Genomic DNA, 25,339 nt, shown 5'->3' on the forward strand with positions numbered 1-25,339 from the left:
GGGGGTGACCCTGCAGAAAGGACTAGGTCCAACACTAAGCATTTGTGCCTGGGGCTGTGAGGGAGTTCACATCACCCCATTTATAGGAAACCGTGTTTTTTGCCAGTTTCTGTTCTTGTGTGATGCTCTTTGCTATTATACGATTCTCAAATTCAATATGGTGTATGAGCTATTGACAAAGTACCCCTGAATGATCTCAGAAGCCCTTTTTCTACACTCAGTCATACCTCTCCTGCTCTCCTGATCCTTGCCATAACGTTTTGGGGGAGTCTGACTTCAAAACATTTTGCTAGGGGGCGTGGCCAAGATGGCGGCAGAGTAGGACGCGACTCTAAGTCCCTCCGGCGCCGTTAACTGCTCAGCCTTGTCTAGCTGTTTCCCTCGGCCATCACAAACAATCTGCCCGTACGAGCTACATTCCTGCCGCGGCGGGGATCCCTCTGGTGCCTTTAGTTCTGATACCTGTGCACAGAAAGCGTAGACCGGAATCGCAGCCTGTCTGGAGCCCTGCGGCCTGATTGATCTCCACCGAGCAGAGGAATGGGCGCCAGCTCCCGAGCTGGGGCTGTCCCGCGTGGGGCTCCCATCTGCCCGGTGCGGGCGGTCCCGGTGTCGCCTGCTGCCCCCGCACGCCTGGGGACTCTTTGAGCGGTGCGGTCCGCGTCTGGTGCGGCCTGTGGAAGGAGCTGGACTGCTGCTGGGATGCCCCCGCTACGGTGCACGGAGCGGCCATTGAGGAGAGGAGTGGTGCAATGCGAGGACCTTGCCCTGCTTGGCGGCGCGGGGTGGCCGACGGGGACCTGACCCTGCCTGGGGCCTGGCGCGACCGGAGGAATAGAAGCGCTGTCCCGCCGTGGCCTTTAGGGACTCGGGGGCCTGTTTCGCTCTGCGCTGCCACCGCACCGGGACTCCTATCTTTGGAAGTGGCGAGGCGGGACACTCTAGGACACCACGGCGCTCCTTGCCCTTGGGAGTGACCGGCGGCACCGCTAGACTCAACCCGGATGGTGGGAGTGACTTGCGGAGCCCACCCCAATCGCTCTCCCGAGCGCGCCCTCCGGGGCCTATTGGACTGGGCTGCCCGGCGGCCCCCTGCCTCTCTAACTGCCTGTGGCCTCAGTGTTGATTTTGAATAGCTGGCGGCCGGATATGGGGCGGCGCTCCACTGGACACTGAGCCCGTTGGGCTGGGGCAGTGACCCGCACAGCGGCAGGTACCTTCTTGGACTGGGGGGGGCCTGGCTTCCCCAGATCACCCTCCCTGGCTCTACATATGCTGGCGGTCGTGTTGGGCGGGTTGAGACGCTGATAGTGCCGTGCTGCGGCCCCTTGCACCCTGCACGCATTCTGGCGGGAGCAGCCTGATCCCGCCGTCTGGGGTGACCTGTACTTCTATGGAGTGGGGGCTTGCAGGACACGAAGACCAACACAACGCTTCGCAGCGGTTCCTGGTTTTCCACTCCGACAGCGAAGGCCGGATCAGTCGCGACGTCTGGTGTGGTGGGGCCCTCGGAGACGCCACAATGTCCACCAAGCCCTGTAAGGAGAAACCGGGCAAGGATGCTCCACCAAAGGGGACCCAGCAGACGGATTCGCCTGGTCCCAGCACCTCGCCCAAACTGAAAGATGATGATGCGCCTGCCACTAAAGCTTTAATGTTCGAACTCTTCTCTGCCATAAAAGAAGACATTTCTGAACTTCGCTCCCAGCTAGCTTCGGACCTCCGTGAGGTGAGGAGAGATGTGGACGGCATTGGGGAACGGGTGGCCACGTTGGAGGACCATGATTTGAGTATGGCTGAGGAGGTGCACCAGCTCCAGCAGGACGTGATCCGGCTCACAGAGCAGAACTTAGATCTCCAGGCCCACGTGGAGGACCTGGAAATCGGTCCCGCTGAAACAGCATTCGCATTCGGTCCGTACCCTGGGACGGGGAGGCTGGAGACTTGCGGGGATATGTGGAGGCCCTTTTTCTGCAGATCCTGGGGGAGGAGCACCTTCATGAGATCCGAATGGACAGGGTCCATAGAGTTGGGCTACCGAGACCTGGGGGAGCCCCACCCCCTAATATTCTGGTCTGCATCCACGACTTCCAACTTAAAGAATGCATCCTTCGGAAAGCTCGAGGGATCCCTTCCTTGAAATTTTGGGACCATCGTCCCCAGCTGTTCCAAGACTTGGCGGCCTCGACACTTCAGAAGAGACGCGAGTTAAGGCATATTACAGCATTCCTGCGCGACCAGAATGTGGCCTACTCATGGGGTCATCCCTTTCGACTTATCTTCACATGGCAAAATAGATTGGTTCAGGTCAGATCCCTGCAGGCTGCCAAGGACCTCCTGGGCTTGGAGGACACTGCCTCCTACCCGAGGGGGGAGGCTCCCCGTTGAGGCGGAGATGATTTTCCCCGTCCTGGTAAAGAGTGGGCCCAGGTACTGCATCGAGGAGGCCGGAGCCCACGGTTAGCTTGCAGGAACGAGGTGCGGCGGTTACCTCTGTGGCAACAGTGACAGTGACGCAGTCGCAAGATAGCTCTGGAGCAGCCTGAGCTCGGGGAAGAAGGTTGGTTGGCACCGGAGGGACACCTCCTTTCAGGTACCGTAGGTACTTATGTACTTTCTGAGAAGACGCCCCGGGCTTGACTCCTGGAGGAAAGTTGACTGTTGCCACGACTCTCATCCCCTGAGGGTATCTACGGACGTTCACACACTGGGATTGTCCTTCCCTCTCTTCCTTGATGTGGGGTTGCCTATTGCACTCCTCGTTGCTTCACTCTGTCTTGTTAGTTCTATGGTATGGTTCCTGGGATTTGGGGGGAGGGAACTTGGGTGGTCTACTGGGGGGGTTCGGGGAGTTGGGGGTTGGGGTGACAGTGGTGGTGATCGAGTTGTATGGGTCTGTACGTTTTCCGACTTGTGGTGTGCTAAGCTTCTGCCTTCTGGCCGGTTGGGGTTTGGTTCTGGGGCACTGAGTGTTTGCACGGTTGACTTTGCTGCCCTGCTGGTTATGTGCTGTTGGTCTTCCGGTCTGACTGGCAAGGAGATAGAGGGGTGGAACCCATGGGTCCTTGGGTTTGGGGCTGGGAGGAGAGTGGGCGTTAGGGGTGGGGGGGAATGGCGAGCTGTTGGCCGCACAGCAATCTTCCAGACCCTGTTCTCTGCATTATTACTCGCTGTGGCGCACTAACATGTCTTGGGCATTGGCAACTTCAGATGGGGGAGGAAAGGAGTTTTTTTGACTGTCTACCAGTGGAGAGGGGGGGTCTCTACTCCGTAATGCCACTCAACATAGGAACATGGAATGTCAAAGGTTTGAATTCCCCACAGAAACGTCAGAAGTTGTAAAAGTATGTGATTGATCATCAATTAGATGTGGTGGGCCTTCAAGAGACTCATTTGGCACACAAGGACGAGTCCCGTCTTAAACACCAGCAGTAACCCCTTATTTATAGGTCGTCCGCCTCCACGAAGCATAGAGGAGTGGCCCTTCTCTTGCGCTCTGTCCTCCACTTCCAACCTATGGGTTTGCATAGCGATTGGGAGGGCCGCTGGCTCATGGTTAAAGGCCTGCTGCATAGTAGACTATGCACCTTTGTAGTTTTGTACGCCCCAAATGTGGGTGAAAATGGCTACATTCGGGACCTACTGCAGAAGGTGGAGGACTTTGTTGAGGGAGCCTTATTTTTGATGGGCGACTTTAATTTGGTATGGCACAAGGAATTGGATAGCTCTCATCATGAGAGATCCAATGCTGGTCTGTTCTCCGCTGAGGCGAAGCGGTTGATCGGTGATATGGGTTTGGTTGATGGGTGGCGTACTATCCATCCCCTTTCTCTGGATTTTACATACTTCTCCCATGTCCATCACTCATATTCCCGCCTGGACCACATCTTTTTAATTCAAGGCCTTAGAGGTGATATTCGTGACGCCAGAATATTCCCGCTCTCTGTGTCCTATAATAGCTTACTCATGCTCTGTCTACACTGGTCGGTGGAAAGAGACAGCCAACGTAAGTGGTTCTTCCCGGCCTCTCTGGTCCGGGACAAATCCTCTTGTAAGGAATTGCGTAAGGCCATACGGGAGTTTTTTGATCTCAACCCCGTGACCGATTCATCGTTGTTCAACACATGGGACGCCTTTAAGACTTCCTTGAGGGGCACCTGCTTGGCTCTCAATGCTAATCTTAACAGGCTGCGGCGAAAGGAACGTGAAGAGCTGGAAAGGGAGCTTTCCATTCTTGAACAAGCGCATAAACAGAACCCTACCAGACTAACACTTCGCCCACTGGTAGCGGTCAGGGGGAAGCTTAGAGCTCATTACAATAACAGGGCCAAACTTACGCTGCTGAAACTGCGGTGCCTCTCCTATTCCCAAGGGAACAAAGTAGGGAAACACCTGGCTCGACAGCTCCGGGACAAGAGAGAGAGGGACTACATAGGGGGTATCTGAGATGAGACGGGAACTATGAAGCACTGAGACGAAGCTAAGGCTGACCTCTTTGGACAATTCTATGCCACACTTTATGCAGGAGATGCCCTTGACCATGAGAAACAACGTGACTACTTACGCGGTCTTCCTCTGCCCCAAGTTTCCAGGGAGTGGAATGAGTTACTTACTGCCTCATTCACTAGGGAGGAACTGTTGGGAGCTATTAGAGCACTGGAGCCCCATAAGGCGCCCGGGCCGGATGGCTATACGGCTCTTTTTACCAGACCTTTGCCGCCGAAGTGTGCGATTTTCTGGTGTGCCTCTTTAACGGCATGGCTGAGGCAGGAGAAACATCGGGGTCCATGGCCGAGGCAGTGATTTCGATCATCCCCAAATCGGGGAAGGATCCCTCCAAATGCTTCTCTTATAGACCAATAGCCCTCCTCAATATAGACGCTAAATTATATTCCTCCATCATTGCGAGCAAGCTCCAGTACCTGATGCCGGCGCTCATTCATCCAGACCAATCTGGGTTCATCAAGGGGCGCCAAACCCATGATAATACTAGAAGAGTGATCCATCTGATAGAGAAGGTGAACAGATTTAAAATTCCAGCAGTCCTGGTCGGCCTTGATGTGGAAAAGGCCTTCGAACGGGTGGACTGGGGCTTCTTGTTCCACACCTTGTCAGCCTTTGGCTTTTCGGATGCATTCCTCTCGATGATTAGAGCGAACTATAACAGCCCCCGAACCAGGGTGGCGGTTAATGGCCACCTTTCGGTGTTTTTCTCACACTCCCGAGGCACCAGACAGGGCTGCCCCCTCTCTCCCCTGCTTTTCGCTCTGAGCATCGAGCCATTAGCATTAGCAGTTCAGGAACACAAGGAGATTCGCGGACTCCCCTTCACAGGGGAACCGCACAAGATTACCCTATTTGCAGACGACGTTCTCCTCTTTCTCATGGATCCTGCTCACTCCCTACCTCACGTCCAGGAAGTCCTGCGGTGCTTCGAGGAGGTGGCTGGCTTCAGGATCAATTATGATAAATCTTATGTTCTCAACCTCACACTCTCCTCGAATGAGGTGGACCGACTGCGGCCGCTCACGCCGCTGCCTTTGGCCCCCGGCTCCATCCTGTACCAAGGGATCCATTTGACTCCCACGATAGGGAAACTGTATTCCGCAAATTTCCCTCCATTATTAGCAACGATACAAGGCGACCTGGGACGCTGGAGACCGAAGTACATATTGTGGCTGGGTAGAATACACGCGCTCAAAATGGTTCTTCTCCCCACGTTCCTATATCTCTTCCAGGCACTCCCTATTCCCCTAGAGATGGACTTCTTCCGGCGTCTTAAAACACAGATGCTTCGGTTCGTCTGGCAGGGGGGACGGGCGCGGTTTTCCTTTACCACTCTCCATCGTCCACGGAAGGAAGGGGGAGTGGGACTCCCCGACATGCACCTCTACTACAAAGCTGCGCAATTGCGGGTCTTACTGGAGTGGTCTCAACTGTCCTCAGAGAAACGCTGGCTGCATATGGACAGAAGCATTGCTAGTAGAACGATATGGAACTTGACATGGAAACCCAAAAGGGATAGACCCAAGAACACGTACATCAGTACTCCCACCGCCACTACCCTGAAGGTCTGGGACTTTGTGTCCGGGGATTAACACAGGACGTCATTCCCATCTCCCTTTACGCCAATACACTTCAACCCGGCTTTTCCGCCGGCTCTACGGGAAGGCCCCATTGATGTTTGGAGAGAGGGGGGCTGTCGTCCCCTCACGCATTTGTTTCATGGCCATGCCCCGCTTACTTGCATGCGGGACTACGGCGTCCCAGTGTCTGAACGGTTCCACCATGTACAGCTGCTTCATTGGGCTTTATCTCCAGCGGTAGGCGATGCGGCCATGAGGCCTCCTACCCCCTTGAGGCCTTTCTTTTGTGGACCTCTGCCATTAAGGGCGCCATTTCCTTCATTTATGATCTCCTGCTTACTTCCGCTGTGTCGCCGCGTCAACGTTATATGGGTCTCTGGGACGACCTCCACTGGTGTGATATCTCGGATGGGGAGTGGTTGCACCTGTGGCGTGACATCGCAATGCACAATCACTCCGTTGAACTCCGGAAGGCCCATCTTAAGACCCTCATGGATTGGTATCTGTACCCAGCCAAATTACACCGAATCGTCCCAACCTCATCTGATAGATGCTGGAGGGGCTGTGGCTTGTTGGGAGACTTCCGCCACATCTGGTGGGACTGCCCAATCATACGCCCCTATTGGGAGAAGATCCTGTCACATATCAAGGAGATTCAGGGATACCCGATCGCAGACTCGCTGGCTCACGTACTGTTGGGTCTCCGGGACCCGGAGCTCGAATTTCCAACTAGAGCAGACAAAAAGATCATGTGGCTGTGTAACGGTGCTGCTAAGCTCACCCTAGCCGCGGCCTGGAAAAAACCGGACGCCCCAGCGATTTTACTATGGCATGTGAGATTGTGGAAACTGTTGAGCATGGAACGCATGGCGGATATCTTCCTGGGTAACTTCAAAAACTTTATGTTCGGCTGGGGTCCTTTGGTCCGCTTTCTTTCTACAGGTCTCCCGTCCAGACTTTGTCCACCCACGGTGCGGGCTGTCCATCTGTTTCAGGTTTGAATGTTGCGATCTGGATGAATGATTGAGAGGATGTTGACACCACCACTGGGGAGGGTGGGATGGGAGGGGGGGGGGTTGTTTCTTGGTTCATGTTAATGTGGCATCCTACACAATGCTGAGGCGCAAAGAGACTCAACGGACTGTATATGGCATCTCTATTTCGCACTATATGGCCCCACAGAGCTACCCACCCCGACTCGGCTCCTGCTTCTGTGGTCCCTATACAACCGTAGTCTGGTGGTGTATTATTGCTCTTTGGACTGCCCCTCAGGGCTAGGTCGTGATGATTTTCTAGATTACGTGCCCTCCTTTTTTTTGCCTCTGTGCTTGCCCCTGTGTGGGATGTTATGCAGGATTGTCGAGTGTTAATGTCTCCTTTACCAAAAATAAAATAAAGATTTTACAAAAAACATTTTGCTTAAGGTTTGGGGGGTGCTACACTAAATAATTTGACCACCAATAGTGGGAGCTCTGCAATGCCAACATCCCAAAAAGAAAACATTTTGTTTAAAATGCTCTCTTTAACACATGGTCTAATAATTCCAAAGAAATCGGTACTGTACCTAAATTAAACTAAACCCAACTATCTGTTAACTAGCAATTATTCTACCCCTATGTTTTATTACCTGCTTCCATTTTTCAGCCAATAAAAAGCTGCATATGCTGTAAGGTAAAAATTCATAACTCTGAGAAAATGGGTGACTAAAGAAATGGTAGAGGTTTGCATACATTTTCTCAAAGTGCTGCTTCATTAACTACATTTTCTCTAGCATACACTTTCTGTTTTGCACCCAGACTGCACTGCACAATGTAGCCTGCCATGAATGGTGCAGCCAAATCCTCCTCCAGTATCCCTACTGTACTGGGTGATGACTACTGCATGCAGTGAAGTGGCCCCAGCTTGAAAAGGTGTTTAGCTGTGACTGTCACTAGGCAAGCAATGTGCATCAAAGTTATTGTGGTTCAGGTGTATTAATGCCGGTTAAACTTTAATTCAACGAGCACGGCGATATCAAACTACAAGAAAGCCTGTGCTAGATAATGCATGGCAGAGGGTGGTCAGCAGGGGCCGCCTCCTGCTTATCCTATATTGCACATTTGCCCATCTGTAGGTGAGGCCTAATAAAACGTTTGCTCAAGGAAGCAGTGGAAAGATAAATCTAATTTAATTAAAATACTGTAAGACTGACATTAACCTGAAATTATACTTGCCCTAACAGCCACAAAATAGGGACGAAAGCCACCAAATTATGAGCTGGCACCTGGGATGGACAACAATGGCATCTAAACATGAGCAAGTGGCTGACTTAAAGTCCACTCTAATTAAATGAAGCTGACATCGTAAGCGGATTTTAATAAACTAGTGCCAAGACGCCTCTGGGTAAAGGCCTCACTTCATAAAATAAATTAGCATAACATGTTATGTATTGAAAACAATAGGCCTGCCATCAAACAGCAAAATGTATTTGTAGTGCTGTAAGGGTGAAACATGATGTTGTAGAAGCTGCATGATAAATGTTGTGGGCTAATAGAATAACCCTGCATGCATCTACTGGTCATTCTGTTTTTTTTTAAATGATGCATTGTAAAAAGGATACTTCTTGTTTGGTTAGCAAACTGGCTCTTTAAATTTAAACCAATGAGTGGTGTCCTTTAAAGAAACGGGTAGATACTAAAAACAAGCATGATGAAAGGTTGGTCAGTAATAAAGTATGATTGCCACAAACTGCTGCTGGGGAATCTAGTGAGAATCAAAGAATCTATGGGGCATATTATCAAGGGGGTTTATCTCCGCTTTTTTGGCTTTAAAAGCCAAGAAAGCGGAGATAAAATTATCTCCCTATTACCTAGCTGTCGCTAACACCAGTTAGCGACAGCTAGTAGGAGATAGCGACCATCTTGGGCCCCGCTTTGCATGTCAGTGATATTTATCACTAATGACATGCAAAGTGGGCGTGATAAGATGGTAGCGACTGGAAACAGTCGCTAACATCGCTATCTCCTATTACCAACTTTTGGAGATATTCGCACTAAGCGCCAATATTTCCAAAAGCTAACACCTGCCCCTGAGCAGTTCTTAGCCATGTTATCCAATGGTAGGTGGATTACATGGCTAAGAGCATTAGCTCTGTAATGCATGAATATCGCTGACTTTTCAGCGATATTCATGCATTTCGGCCGATTTTTATCGCTTAGGAGATAAACCTTGATAATAGCAAGGTTCCTAAGCGATAAAAATCGCCGCAGCTCGGCGATAAAAATATCGCCGCGATAGCAACATAGCGATAATTATCGCTAGTTGTTGGAAATATGCCCCCCATTTCAAAAGAAAGAATTTTATGAATTTATAGATCCTACATCTGATCAAACTGTGCATCACAGTTTATGAATAAGGAAACTACCTGCCAAATATTTAGTTTGTGAACACTTGCATTGTTGTCAATGAAATTGTATTATGCATTCTAACTCAGGTTGTTTATTTTCGCTTAGCGAAATGTGTACTGTGATTATGGCAGAGGGTGGTCAGCAGGGGCCGCCTCCTGCTTATCCTAGATTGCACATTTGGCCATCTGTAGGTGAGGCCTAATAAAACGTTTGCTCAAGGAAGCAGTGGAAAGATAAATCTAATGTAATTAAAATACTATGAGACTTACATTAACCTGAAATTATCCTTGCCTGAACAACCACAAAATTGGGACGAAAGCCACCAAATTATTAGCTGGCACCTGAGATTGACAACAATGTCATCTAAACATGAGCAAGTGGCTGACTTAAAGTCCACTCTAATTATATGAAGCTGACATCGTAAGCGGATTTTAATGAGCTAGTGCCAAGACACCTCTGGGTAAAGGCCTCACTTTATAAAATAAACTAGCAGCCCGTCCCGACGTTGCCCGGTATGAATTGCTGCCGGCCAGTAGTATATTGTTCTGTAGGATTTCGTTTTGATAGCATTTCTTATCTGTGACAGGTCTGTGAAACGCTCCGATTCACGGTGCACTGCTGATGCACTTAAGAGTGCGTGTTCAGTAGGGGGTGAACTAGAGTGTCCCTACTTTATTTTTCCTTGCAATATTATATAGGGTGAACTCGACAACATGGCATGAGCATAATTTACATTACAGAAGAACACATTCATTTGTGGTAGGCACGGAGAGACAAAGTGATTTGCCTGGAATCACAGGATGTTGAGCTGATGCCGAGATTCGAACGTAGCTCCCCAGCTCCCCAGCTCTAAAGTTCGCAATTCTAGAACTTGTGGCGGGAGGTGTGTCTAAAAGTGTATGTTGGTGCTGGCCATCTATGAGAGAGACCTGTGCATTTTTCAAATGGGTGGTGAAAAAATATGAGTATGTTGCTGGAGATGTGGCCCGCCGTGCCACCAATGTACTTACCGGGGGAGGTTAAACACCCATTTTTCCGCAACTTTCTTTCCACATACCATCACTCCGCATACTTTCATTACGAAAGTATCATGACTCCGCAATGCCATTATAACGCATGGCATTACATTTTATATGCTTTTACTACGCATACATTTACAACAAAATTTGTTGTAAATGCATGAATGGTAAAAGCATGTTTTTTTATGTTTGGATAAGGTAAGTATGGGTATAGGGGTATATGTTTTGGGGTACTGAGGTATATGTTTTGGGGTGTTTGGGTATTTTAAGGGTTCAGATATAGTTTTGGGTTATGGGGTACAGGGGTAGTTTTAGGGTTTAGGGATAGGTATGGTTTTTGGGGTACAGGGGTATTTTTAGGGTTCTGGGCTAGGTTTGGGTTTTGTGATATAGGGGTATTTTTAGGGTTCAGGAGTAGGTTTGGGTTTTGGGGTACAGGGGTATTTTAAGGGTTCAGGGCTAGGTTTGAGTTTTGGGGTACAGGGGTATTTTTAGGGTTCAGGGCTAGGTTTGGGTTTTGGGATACAGGGGTATTATAGGGTTCAGTGGTAGGTTTGGGTTTTGGGGTACAGAGTTATTTTTAGGGTTCAGGGCTAGGTTTGGGTTTTGGGGTACAGGGGTAGGTTTGGGTCTTGGGGTACAGGGGTAATTTAAGGGTTCAGGGCTAGGTTTGGGTTTTGGGGTACAGGGGTATTTTAGGGTTCAGGGGTAGGTTTGGGTTTTGGGGTACCATGGTATTTTTAGGGTTCAGGGCTAGGTTTGGGTTTTGGGGTACAGGGGTATTTTTAGGGTTCAGGGGTAGGTTTGGGTTTTGAGGTACAGGGGTATTTATAGGGTTCAGGGCTAGGTTTGGGTTTTGAGGTAGAGGGGTATTTTTAGGGTTTAGGGGTAAGTTTGGGTTTTGGGGTACACAGTATATTTATAGGGTTAAGATGGGTTAGTGTTTAAGGGTGTTGGGGTATTTTAAGGAGTAAGGGTGGGTCATGATTATGGGGTGCAGGGGTATTTAAAGGGAGCAGGGTGGGATTAGCCCACGATATGAGACATGGCATGAAGGGCGGAACGTACCACACGCCCCCAGCATTTGTCATGCCCCTAGCACACGCCCACAGCACAACGCAGTCACGCCCACAAGGGACTACTTTGCTGGCACAATTCTTTTAGCTTTTAAGTGTATATGGTGGGCGTCTGCATAGCCTATGTCCTTCTGCTGCAACAGCCCTTTCCAACGCTGTATTGGGTGTTGTGATTGGTGCTGTGGTTCCTGAGATTACCCGCCTCAAAGGTTTGGGCTCTCTCTTTAATATATTAGTATGGATTAGAATAACATGTGATGTATTGAAAACAATAGGCCTGCCAACAAACAGCAAAATGTATCTGTAGTGCTGTAAGAGTGAAACATGATGTTGTAGAAGCTGTACGATCAATGTTGTGGGCTAATAGAATAAACCTGCCTGCATCTACTGGTCATTCTGTTTTTTTAAATGATGCATTGTAAAAAGGATACTTCTTGTTTGGTTAGCAAACTGGCTCTTTAAATTTAAACCAATGAGTGGTGTCCTTTAAAGAAACGGGTAGATACTGAAAACAAGCATGATGAAAGGTTGGTCAGTAATAAAGTATGATTGCCACAAACTGTTGCTGGGGAATCTAGTGAGAATCAAATAATCTATATTTCAAAGGAAAGAATTTTACGAATTTACAGATCCTACACCTGATCAAACTGTGCATCACAGTTTATGAATAAGGAAACTACCTGCCAAATATTTAGTTTATGAATACTTGCATTGTTGTCAATGAAATTATATTATGCATTTTGGCTTTTCGAAATGTGTACTGGGATTATTGATATCAATACTTGTTAAGCTTCAACTAGGCATTTCTTCCTTTTTTTCAAATAGTTTTTGTCGTTTCCTTTTCTCATACTTGCTTATCTTCAATTGTTCAAATAGACCTGTTGCAAGTGAAGAACATTTTTCATCAAAATGGGAGGTGGTGTTGTATTTGCTACTGCCACTATAACCACATTTTTAAGATTTAGAATGTCATGGCTAAGAGTGTACCAGTGCAGGGTCAGACTGGGACAGACAATCAGCCGGGGCCCAAAAATAAAAGGGACACCCATTAGTATGTTAGATAGCTTAAAAAGTAGCCTATATTTCAATATCTGGTAGTTTTAAACTTATAAAGACACTATAAATTGTTGTTTTGCAAAGTATGGGAGACTGCAGGCATTTGTGAATGCTGCATGCAAAGATTGTGGTAATAATGGGATGATCAACAATAAACACCAGCCCAGCAGACCATAAAACAGGCCCACAAACAGATTTCTTTTTCAAATAGGCCCACACACCAACCTTTCAGACCACCTCATCGGGCACCGCCTGATTGCTCTATTGGCTAGTCCAACCATGTACCTGTGCCATTGGTGATGTCAAATAAAATGCAAGACGCTTGAGCAGTTAATGACTTAAGCTGCTCTCTCTGTGTAGCTGTTAGCTATACTCTAAATAAAGACTTAATTTATCCTCATTGTAAAGTGAATCATTTCAATTCTGTATACCAAACTCCCTGTTTTAAGGCGTTAACAGGGTGCTAAAACACTCCACCATCAGTTTCGATCAGCTTTAACACATATTGTATACTAAGTATGCCAGGCCTGCTGCCTTTTTCATACCTTCAAGACAGATCAACCTATGGCATTCAACTTAACTTTTTCCAATTAACTATTCATGAGAACAGTCTGGAGGCAATGGAAGAGAAGGGGTCAAAATGTAAGAGGGCTCGACTGAACCCCTCCTCCTAGGAAAGTCACTTTGTATACACCAAATCGTCCATTTGCAACAGCAGTTGTCATCTACAATCGCCTGACTGTCATGTGACAATTCTTCCATTCACCAGGTACAAAATTCATACTCTAACACATTTTCCCATGTTGCTCATGAGAAATGACTGTTCATTCTGTCCTCACAGATTTGTTGACAAAAAGCTTATTTACTTTGTTTCTCTTCATGAATTGTCGAGAGATCGAGTACCCAGCAATTCACACCCAATGGAAAACTAAAAGGCATCTTGTACATTGAAAAATGTTGCACAAACAGAACTGATGAAGCAACATTTGATTAAATGTAACAAAAGTCCATTACACAAGGCTATGAAATAATGCAGCCTAAAGAAAAAGGGAATTCAATACATTTTAAAGTTAGCATTTCTGATTTTTGCAAAAAACCCATAATTAAGATCAAGCATGATGAAATATTCAACCATATCATATATGGAAATAATTGTAATGTTATCAGTGATTATTACACATAAATGTTCAGCTCTAATTTTGGCCTACTTCCAAAGTTTTAAAAGTATACCTACATGCAAACTATTCCTACAAATTATGAAAATACAATTGCTTTTAGAAATCCAAGACCGCAATAACATCATGCACTTATACTGAAACTTTGTCATATAACACATTGCATAAATATTTTGCACCACTTTTCATTTTGTTATGGTTCATTACAATGGAGGCCATATAAATGCTAACGTTCATCATTCATTTTTCATAATGACTTTGTTAAAATGTAAGGTAATCAGTTAATAACCATGTTAGTTTTACTATTTCATTAATCTTTCTATGTTACACATCCAAGCTCACTTTTTCGGTGCTGGTACTTCAACTTTTCTCAGATTTAGTGTTGGTAACCTGTGCAATGTGCACATTAAAGATTTTATAGTCATAATCATTTATTTGTGTTGTGCAAAGAATAATCAGCGTTTACACTGTAACAACCCCCCCCTCTGATGGTGAGTCAAGCCATCACAATTATCCTCATCAGATCATTACAAATTACAGTTTTTCTGTCTACTACCTTTTCTTCTGGACTCTTCCAGAAAGTTCATTTCATCAAAGTATTTACATTGTTCATCTTCTTGTTCAGGACTAGACCTTTTTATTTTCACTTCCTTTATATTCTTTATATACCCACAAAATTTGAAATATATTATTGTCAGCATTATGCACAAACAGATAGAAATCACTAGCGTATTAATTTTGCATCACCAAGGATCTTATTGACATCATTTCAATATCTACAACAGAAATCCTCCAGCTGTACTGGTAGATACTTCATTAACTATAGTAGAAAGGTTTCTAATTGTTTGTGAATTTAATGCTACTCTCTTCGTTTTTCCATTCTCTTCTTGTAATTCCCCTTCAATTTGTTTCACACAATTTATATTTTTGGAAAATCAATGCCCATGCCACAACTTTCATACCATCCTTTTGGTAATTTATAAAAATCATTGTTTCTACAAACATAATACATTCATGAAAAGATGGCATTGACATTGACTCCTTCTAAATATCTTACCCAGTTCTCAAAAATATCAAACGTATGTTCAGATTCAGTGGAGCCTACAAATTTTATGTTAAAATTTGATCTTTTTCTATAAGTCTTCCTTTATGTTGCTAGTCTGCAGCTAATGTTACCATTCCTTCTACTCTTCTATATTCTACTTTTGTTAAATTCCAAAAAGTTAGTTTCGGAGGCAGGGGCGGTTTCTCTATTAGGGCTGTGGGGCTGCGTCCCTCCAAAAATTCCTACACCTTTACATTAAAAAATATAAAATTGATTGATCTATTTAGAGATACAATTGTAAATCTAAATAAATTGATTTATTTAAGTCTGGGTTGTCTGTTCAAAGCTGCCTGTCCCACCTTGCTCTCAAGCAGGAGATGGAAGACAGGCAGTAAATCAACTTTCTTAATGTGACGCACAGCTTTCTGTTCTAATGCCCTTCATTTCAATTGGAATCTCTGGTTGTATGCATAATGTAGGACAGTGAAGCAATAATTGTCATGGTTTTGGGCATAGGAAACTTCGTCCATGCGTGATTTCAGAAGCTCGTCATTCAAAGGTATAGATCCCACCCTTTCCTAATATAATTATTTTTACAGAGTTTTATATAGCGCAAACTTGACATGAATCGAGTATCAGAGCGCTTTACATAGCACCAGTTAAGTTACATGAGGACACACATTAATTTTTGGTTAGGCACGGAGAGATAGGTGATTTGCCCAGAATCACAGGATATTCAGCGTCCTTGCTGAGACTCTAACCCTGTTCCCACATTTAAGGTTGACCACCCTAAACGTTAGGCCAACTCCTCTCTCCTCAGTAGTGAGAGTTGATGCAAGCACTTCTGATCCAGTGCCTTGTTCTCATAATGGTAAGTGATTGCAAGCTATTGCAGTTTTCTGTATATTGTGTTGAGACTCCTCATCACTCTTACCTCTCCCACTGTGACACCAGGCCCTTGCTGCACATTGCTTGCTCCTTTAGAAGTGGAGCTGTGGCATATGCTCCCTTTTGAAATGGATCCAAATAAGGAGCAGGGTACATCGTGTTCCCTTGCAAAATGGATCCAAATACCCAAGTTAGTCCCAAAGCAAGAGATATGTGCTTACTGTGTAACATGTGCTTACAGTGGCCAGTTCTCTGATCTATGGCATTAAAACTGGCCCTGTGAACATGCCCCTAAGTTAGCACTGATGCTAAAAACATGGATTGACTTGCAAACAATGAATGTTAAAAAAGTCGAGAGAATGCATTTCAGTGATTTAGTTCCTCTTTTATTTTGCATGCTTTACTTAATCTTGCATTCCCCATGAATAAACTATTTTACAATGTTGTTTTTCTGTATTTGTTTCTGTGCATACTTTAAAGCATGAGCCATGCCAGGTGTTTATGAGGGGCTTTGATTGAGTGCTCAGGCCAAACAAATTGGCTGTCAGTGGGTTGACCTCCCTGCAGAGCATACAGAACAATGTTTGTGTATTCCATTTGCAACTGAAATTATGTGGATGTGTGTGTGAAGGAGGCACACTGATGTAAAAATATGTGCAAGGCAAAAGTAAGAGAAATTAAAGAGCTTAAATTTGAGGGAGTGCAGTGCATGTTGGAGGCAGTGAAGTGACAGAGATGCGCGGAAGGGCATTCGGGGAAGAGTGAAAAGAGGATGCTCAATGGGAAAGAGGGGGTTGAATATGTACAGATGGACAAGATATGCAGAGAAAAAGAGCATACATATTTAACATGAAGCACACATAATTGAAGGCCAAAACTCCTTCTGCAGGCCTCAATGCTATTTAATTCACAGACTCATTATTTCAGAATTTAAACATTTCTAATGTTAATTATTTATAGGAAATCATTGTTGTTACTAATTTATCTTAAACAGCTAACAGTTAGTGACAAAGCCAATCATATAATCAGGATTTAGGTGTATGTCAGTTGCTGTGCCATTTCTCTGGATAACATTACATCAGAAACCAAAATACATGTAAATGTAAATGCATTTATATAGCGCACTACTTACCCGTAGGGTCCCAAGGCGCTTCGACCGCTGCGAAACCCTTCCTGGCTTCCCTGAGAGATGGTCCCTTAATGGGTATCTCCAGGGTGAGACCAGGCATCCCCGGCGGTCTGGTGGGGCCGTTAGTGAAGATGAGGCAAGCTAATGCCCAGAGTTGCCGAGTGTGAACGCTGATCAGAGTGGGCACCGAGGCGAGAGAATTATCGAGTCCGCTGACCCTGGTCCAGAAACCTGCCGCGCCGGGAATCGAACCCTGGTCCCGGGCCGTCCTCTGCTCTCGGGTCTGCCGCCTCTAACCAGTGAGCCACACTACTTCACTAGTCTGATGGCACAAAATTGGAATCACAGAAATGTATTTGGCATGTTTCTTCATAGAGGGCACCCACTTTCCTCTTCTCTCTTAAAGACCTGTATGCACATATTTCTATATGACTGGTTACAACTAGCAACTGTGGGTGCTTCTCAAAGTCTGGTTAGAGCATATGTTTCCAAAGCTAATGCTGCATGCAGTGCAAGACACTGGGCAAGCATACATTTTAAAGGGCTAAAATTGTCCTGCAGAACAATTTACACAATACAGTAACTGTTGAACAAATGAATTCAAGAAGATATGGGGCAGTTTTTAATGCGTTTAATATTTCAAGACTATACATTCCCACTGCTTAATAATCCTTGCTTTATCGCTTCATTCATTTGCTTTAAAATGCACCATTTGCCAATCTTTTTTTAATTTCTTTCTCAGGAGAAGGACCCCCCCTGGAACCCAGCGTAGTCGATTGAACTTGCTTACATCGCTTGCTATAAAAAAATCATGCCCAACCTTTATACCCCACCACACATACTTTCAACTAGTGAAACTTCAGGATGTACATTTAAGCTGTTTAGTACAGGAAGTACCAAAAAGATCAGATCTTCATTTGAATAGTATACTGCTAACGTTCAATACCGTAAAACAAACGAGTCAATACACTGCAAGAAATTTGACATTTAAATGGGAGACTATGATAGGTAACTCCTTCAGCAAATGACGTACTCAATTTCAAACATACATAGCAAACCGTAGCAAACATTGTGTCAATGTAATCATTTAGGAAACTAGTGTAGACCTTTAATGAATGATCAGTTTTTGAAAAATCAAGATGTAAAGTGTTACCATTCAACGATGAGAATCAGTGCTATTTGTTTTGGCAGTTTTGAAAGAAATTGTAAGCTTAGGATCCTCTACTGGTACATAATGTGGTAAATATAAAATAATAAGCAATGCAACTAAGATCAAGGCAACAACAAAAAGGATTCCTGTATATACACATTTACATTTAAGAGAAGTCAGTGTTAGGGCTCATGCTTTTCATGATTTAGATCATTTTAACAAAAAAAAAATAATAGTAGCAACAAGTGGTTTGAGCAGTTCAGTGGTTCAGTTCAGTATAAGAAAATATGCAGATCAGCTTCATTGAATATATATAGGATATACTGTACCAATCCTATAGTGTTACATCAAGATTAAAATTCAAATCCACAACAAAGGTTGTTTCAAGGAGGTTCAGGTGGACTTGTTGGTAAAGCAAAACGCAGAAAACTCCAGATCCCCTTAATTTTCTGCCAGATACATCTATTTAAGCGATGAGTACTTTTGGCTCGGTACTCTCGCTCTTTTTGATCTCTTTGCAACTTTTCACCCAGCCTGTTCGGAACTTTCATGAATGGTTTGCGGTACTTGCAATCTTCCTTCAGTTAAACAGTGTCTCAGTATTTCACCTCTTATGGACCAATGGTCTTTGGGTACAACTTGCTTTCTTGCTGCACTAAGCCCTTCGTTAGGAACTGTATGTCTCGTAGTCAACTCAACTGGCTGAGCCCCTAAAGTACCAATAATAGTTGACTCTCCCAGTCCAACCTCAGACAAAACAACTGGTTTCCCAGCTGCTTTCTGGTCCCTAACAGCTTGACTAACCTGCTCTCCTTATCTCACTATCACCACTGGCACATCGGAAACAGGTATTGTATCATCAAGGGGACGTGAAACTCTGCGACTATGTGCAGTGTGTACCTAATTCGGAAGACCTCCGCACTTCACAGCAGTGTTGGTGACCAGGATCACCTGGTAGGGCCCTCTCCAACGGGGTTCCAAGCACAACTTCCGCACATGGTTTTCACCATTACCCAGTTACCCAGACTGAGGTCATGGCACTACTCCTCTGGAGCGGCAAAGGCAGCCTGTCCAACCTGGTGTGCCACAGAATGTATCACATCAGCCAAACATTTAAAATAGTCTAATGTAAAATCATCTGTAATGTTGATAAGTGTTTGTAGGAACAACTGGTTGTCTCATCACTCGGCAAATATGACTTCATGGTGCGACAATCCAGTCCTCCTGTGCGTACTTCTGAGACTCATTAACACAAGAGGCAATACATCAGGACTCTTCAAAGATGTTGAAGCACACACCATCGCCAATCTGGATTTCAATGCGCCATTAATCTGCTCCACAAGTCCAGACGCCTCTGAACGGTAACTGCAATTGAGCTTCTACTCAACTTGTAGAGCTACCCAAAACATGTTCAGGACCTCATTAACACCTTGGCTGCTAGGGAGATTTTCCTTATGTGCTGAGTCTACTTTTTTCCCATTGTTCATGACGAGCTCAGCTCGTCATAAGCACACGACCAGTGTACTGCATGACGAGCTGAGCTCGTCATGAGCAGGGAAGGGGTTATTAAAATAGGTTTCTCGGTCTGACTCAAGAGAAGTCAGAAATCCAAGCCTTAGAATCAATGCTCTTAACAAGAATTTAACTACTGTGGGAATATCATTTCCTTGTGTTGGATAAGCTTACACCCATTTTGAAAAAATGTAAACAATGACCAGAACATATTTAAAACCATTGCATCTCATTGAAGTCCTTTACATTAGATTAAAGGGACCTGCTAATTTCCATACATAGCGCATTGGAACATGTTTTTTTTCCAGCCTTTTGTTTCTGACAGACTACCCATCGAAACACAGATTTTCAGCAATCTTAATCTAGGGTTCAACCATGCCTATCAAAAGAGGCTCATCATTGCATCTCTTCCCACCTGCGCAGCACCATGATAATGTCTAGCCATAGGTGGTAACAAACTATTAGGTAATGCAGGTCCGACATCAGTGTAAAGCCACATTTCATCTTCCCTTTTGGTGCATCCAGCTCACACCCAACTGTGGAGGTCTGCTTCTGACATTTCTTCTTGCAATCTCCTAACCTCTTCGCATGTCTCTAGAGCAGTCAACAACAGGTTGCAATTTGTGAAGTCTGACGTTTCATTATTCAAATCCCCATTAAAGTGATGGGCATTTAAGGTACAATATTTGGCCATATCATCGGCATATCAATTGCCAACGGTCACATAGTCAGTGCCTTGCCTATGAGCTCTGCGCTTAACTACTAAAATTTGGGAAGGGAATTTTATGGACCGCAAAAAGTTCCTCACACTTACTCCATTTCATATTGGGGATTCGGAGCAAATCATGAACCCACACTGTGACCACAATTGCCGGAAGTCATGTGCAGCTTCAAAGCCATGCTGACTATCAGTCAAAATTGTCACTCTGAGCTTCTCTGAAACACTGCAAGCCTGTGTCAAGGCAACCTGTGTTGAATACACACCTTGCAATCATGACTCGAACACTATACCTGCAACTGTACAGACATCATATGCAGCTTTCTGATTTCCTTCATAGGCTTGAAAACAGTAACCATCAACAAACAGGCAACAGTTAATCTTGTTTACCAGGTTGAGGTTTTATACATAACTCACTCGCATTCAAGCAAATAGGTTCAACTTCATCCATCATGCTTTTATTTTCAGGCAGTGGTAACAAAGTAGTTTGATTCATATTAGTGCACTTTTCAAGGGTTATAGTCTCTGCACCCAGAATTATTTGCTCATATTTTGCCAATGGACTATTAGTCAGATATTGTGTCCCAGTACAGGTCAACAATATTTCCATTGAGTGAGGCACAAATACAGTCAGTGGATGTCCCATGACTATGCTTTCACATTTTTTACGACTCACAAATGCACTGTCAGCCCTAGGGGTATCTGGGCACTACCGCTTTAAAACAACCAGGCAAAGCTGTAGCAACAGGATGAAGAGTCTCCAAAAATAGGCAACAGGCCTGCCAAAACTTCCATGTATTTGTGTCAGTACTGAAAGAGAGCTGCCACCCTTTTCACTACAAAAGAAAACAAAGCACTTGTTGTAATCAGGCCTTTCCAGAGCAAGTGCCCTACAAAGGTTTTCTTGTAGCTCATTGAAGGCATTCATACAACTGTCATCCCAAGGTACTGGATCAGACAGATCTTTGAGTATCAACTTCTGAAGAAGTTTTGCTGGCAAAGAAAAGTTTAAAATTCATTGTCGACAGTAGCCCACCATTCCTAAAACATGCAGACTTCTTTACGGGAAGTTAGCAGACTCATGTTAACAATCACAGAGATTCTTTTTTGTGACACTTTCCTTGCTACCATTTCACTGTGGTGTCCCAAGTACAGGACAACAGTTTGGCAAAACTGTATCTTAGTCAGGGATACTTTATGTCCATTTCCAGCCAGATGATTTATAAGAGCAATAGTTTCAGTCTTGCAGGTTTCCTTAGTATTTGGCGCCGCCAACAGGTCATCAATATGCTGTACTGGCACTGAGTTATTTTGCATTACCATAGACTCAAGATTCTTTCAGAAAATTTGATTGAAGATTTAGGGGCTTTCCGTATACCCTTATGGTATTCGGCACCATGCCAAGCCAGGATTGCTGAAACAGAAAGTTGAGGAATAAAGAAAATGGCCTGGCACAAGTCAAATTCTGAAAACCATTCGGCCTAGAATGGAATATGAAACAATATCACAGCTCTTTTCGCTACCACAGTATAGCATGAAACAACTATTGCATTCACCTTTTGCAAATCCTGCACAACACAATACTTGCCACTTGGCTTCTGCAAGCCCATAGTGGGAGAGTTACATGGACTCCCCTTTTGCTCCTTTATGATTCCTTGCTCAATCATTGAGTCGATTATAGGGGTGTCATTGCGCCTAAGCCTGTGGCGTTTCGTGCGTGTGCCTACCTGCACGCTGTACGCTCTCTGGGGATCCTGACCCGACCTGCCTTCAGCCTCGTCTGCCTGTACAGACTACAGCCCCCAGAAGCCTCCGTGACTGGCCCGGAAGTCGCGTAGAGGCTTAGCGCCCGGAGGCGCCGTAAAAGGGGCTGGCCTTCCCGCATCGCGGTACCATGCGCGGGGCCGTGCCCGGGGCTAAGCCCGGGCAAAGGGCGGGCCCTCTGTGGCCCTCAGAGGCCTGAGGAGTCTGGGCTGGGCATTACCCCCTGGCCGATCCGCTGCCCATTCAAAAGGTATTTACACACTTGACCAATAAGCATAGTGTAAATGGCACCTATGGAGCCCAAGTCAAACGCTAAGATCATGGTCAAAAAAACGCCTATCCATACACGCTCTGTCACAAGGAATACTGCTCCAGTAAAAACACCGCTACCAACGTTAACTGCAATTGACCGCATGCTACAACAGACAATTGTGGTGGTAGCGAACGCCATTGAAAATACCGAGAGACGTTTGTCCTTACCACCTAGTGCCTGTCTAATCCAGCAGATATCACAACCCGATGATTGCAATGTAAATAATATAAATGTGACATCATTATCAAACGACTCTATACTAATGCAATCTTACACGGGTCTCCCCGGGGCCGAGCCAACCCATGTAGAAGATCATCCCATAGTTCCTGCAGTGTTTCAAGATAGGGAAAGTCGGTTGTCCCTAACTCCCAATTTACAGATTAGTGTTACACCACTTGAGGCACCGGGGCTCAGTAATGCGCCTGAGACCAGCGCTATTCTGATTTCCTGTGACAATGAAGATCCCATCCCCACAATTGACTCACCCAATAATAGCTGTGTAGATAGTACGACTGATCACGGCTCTGCCCACCGCAGATCCAGACGCACACGCAATAGAAAATTATTGGCCCCAAGTAGGGTGTGTGTGAAACAAAGGGGCAGGAGAAAGAAGGCAACTTTGTCATTATCTTAGCAGGCTAACGGAGGAGAGCCACCCCCACCACAGTCAAGCTCAAACCTTGGACCAAGAGGCAATACTAACCCTACCTTACTCAATGGGGAGTCTCTAATGTGTCACATTGTGGATGCTATGAAGCTCCTTATTGCCCCGCTAACTGACAAACTTGAGCAGATCTGTAAAAAGGTGGAACATTTGGAGAAATTAGGTCTAGCTAAGTTAGACATCCTTGAACATCTGGGTCCACAAGTCACTCCAACTCCCTTGCACGCATCTCCTATGAATAAGGACAATATGATTGCTACTAATACAACTAACACACAGGTTCCTCCCGCCAGAAATGTGGCCCCCATGGCAGCTACCGGCAAGTCCAGTAACCTACACACCTATACCCCAGGTAACACCACAAGTGGGCCCTCTGGGGTTAGAGGTAGAGAGTCAACGGGTCATACCTCAGTAAACAGGAATCCACCAGCACGCAGCTACTATAATAACATCATTCCTGCAGTGATTAATCTCCCGCCAGAAAGTAGACCATATGTGGCAATTCTCGCTAATGTCCCGAAACTTAAACCCTCTCAATTCGAAAATAACGAAACACTCAAAAACAAAATTTTGCACTGGCTTGTCCACAATTGCGGATTCCCCCTAAGAGGGGCAAGTCAGATCCTTTCAACCCAAAGGGTAGGGTGGGTGGGCCCCAGTAAAAAGGAAATAAGTGGGGACTGCGTAATCATAAATTATAAGACCACCGAATGGGCAAGGGATTCCATCTTGAATGCGCCGATCCCATCAGATAATGATTACAACACTACCCTGTTCCCACTGGACTACTTTTACAGGAATCAGGTGGGATTTAAAATTCCCGTGCAGAATTTAAAACACCCCAGAGCAATAAACATGCCTCATCCACCTGTACAGCAGGCACCAGTGCAACCAGTTGGGCAACCTATGATTCCTTATGACCCAAACAACCAATATGTACCACAGCAACCAATGAATTTATTCAGAACACCAAACCCCAATTATTTCAATAACCTCAATGTCCCCGGGCTAGGAACTAGCGTTTATGGCCAATATGCAGTCCCAACATCCAACAGATTTCAGATATTTAACTCCCTAGATGAAAATGACTGACTAGGGGATACTCTCATTGCTGAGTCATCTGTAATTGAGGAACCTAGGTTGATGGCCGTTAATACAGTTGAGGAATCTCCAACAGACACCACTGTAGCAAACTTTAATGATCCAACCTTGATAGACGCAATCATACGTACCGGTGAAAATCAACTGGAGAACCCGATAACACCTTCAGTCATAACAGTTACCGACCCACCACATGTAGCTTTAGAAGAGAACCTGAGGGCCATTACGTGGAATATAGCTGGGATAGCCTCTAAGGTAAACACCCCCATTTGGGCTGACTTTATTAAACAGGGTTACAACATAATCTGCCTGCAAGAAACCTGGGACAGGGAAGATGTACACATCGAGGGATATACTTCCTTTAGTGTGCAGGCTGTGGCATCCCAGGCTGGTAGAGCCAAGGGTGGACTAGTGACCCTGATATCCACCGCACTGACTGAGTTTAGTGTTAGCGATCATGTTGTACTAGGAGAGCACGCTTCCGTTCTGCGCATGGTCCATAGCAGATGTAGAGATCTAATAGTAGTAAATTTCTACAATAATATTGTGGGGCACAAACGGGGAACGATCATTTCTGACATAGAGCGGGCCATTGATGCGACCTTATCAAGTACATCCAAACCAGCTGCAATCCTATGGGTAGGAGACTTCAACATCAAAACATGTAACTATGCACTCAAGGGGGCATGTGGCCACAGGGAGGAGTACTCGGGAAGGGAAACAAGTGTATATAATCATTTCCCGCACAATAATTATGGAGGTGCTTTAAATAACCTACTTGCCAAATATGACCTGGACCTCCTAGAATGTAACAAGAACATAAACAATGTCAGGTGTCCAACATTTCATGGGAGAAACAGCCAATCATTCATTGATCACATTATGATATCTTGCTCCGTAGTTTACATCAATGTCTGGGTGATTGAACAAACTGTCAGTGACCATAATAGTGTAACCGTCGAACTATTGGGCTGGGGAACCAAAAGGAACACCTATGGTCAACCAATTTAGGACATTGCGGCAGAAAGACCAAATGGGATGAGGGTGAAATGGATAAAAGTTGACCCCACTCAATTTGTAGCCAACGTGATCACAAATTGTTGCAGAGAGGTTGAGTACTGCTTGTCCTCTAATCCATCTAATCCATGCCCACGAACCTTGTTATCCAACTTCCTAAACATAACAAAAACGATTGAGAAATCCTTGACACACAAAGCTCGGAAATTAAGGAAGGTCAAGGCGGTGTGGTTTGATGAC

Source organism: Lissotriton vulgaris, chromosome 11, assembly GCF_964263255.1.
Source record: "Lissotriton vulgaris chromosome 11, aLisVul1.2, whole genome shotgun sequence".
Taxonomy (NCBI): Eukaryota; Metazoa; Chordata; class Amphibia; order Caudata; family Salamandridae; genus Lissotriton; species Lissotriton vulgaris.